Genomic DNA, 744 nt, shown 5'->3' with positions numbered 1-744 from the left:
TGGGCTCAGGTGATCGTCCTTCCTCAGCCTCCTGAATAGCTGGAATTACAGGCATGCGTCAGCATACCTGGCTAATTTTTGTGTTTTTAGTAGAGACAGGGTTTTACCATGTTGACCAGCTGGTCTCGAACTCCTGACCTCAGGTGATCCACCCACCTGAGCCTCCCAAAGTGCTGGGATTACAGGCGTGAGCCACCGTACCTGGCCAACTTTTGCTATAATTTGTAAATAATAATTTTTGGCATTTTTTTCAGAATGTTGGAGCTGAGATTGGGAGTATTTATTATTTTCAGTGAATGCTGGTGAGCAGGTGGGTGTGCTCTTAGACACTGGAAGCCTGGTGTCCCCTAGGCAGCCAGATGCTGCACTAACTCTTGGAGGCAGGCCCCAGTCACCTCTCTATTCCCCAGGACCTGGCACACAAGCTGTCATTAGTGGACGCTGGCTGCATTTGCTGTTGAAGACTTGCAGCTGGATGATGGTGGACTTTGGAGAAGACATATCTGATTTTGAATCCTGGTTCTGCCGCTCGCTCATCTGAGTCCTTGGGCAAACCAGTTAACCTCTCTGAGCCTTTTCTTTTTTTCACATGCGAAATGAAAAATAATAGGACCCACCACATAGAGTTGGAAAAATTAGATGAGATGATATTTAGTGCTTTCTATGGAACCTGAGGTATGTTTACTTGTAGATTGCCCGTGTATACATATATACACATAGTGTATATATACACTATATATGTAC

Source organism: Mandrillus leucophaeus, unplaced genomic scaffold (assembly GCF_000951045.1).
Source record: "Mandrillus leucophaeus isolate KB7577 unplaced genomic scaffold, Mleu.le_1.0 Scaffold315, whole genome shotgun sequence".
In the NCBI taxonomy this organism is placed as follows: domain Eukaryota; kingdom Metazoa; phylum Chordata; class Mammalia; order Primates; family Cercopithecidae; genus Mandrillus; species Mandrillus leucophaeus.
Note: the sequence above shows the minus strand (reverse complement) of the source record.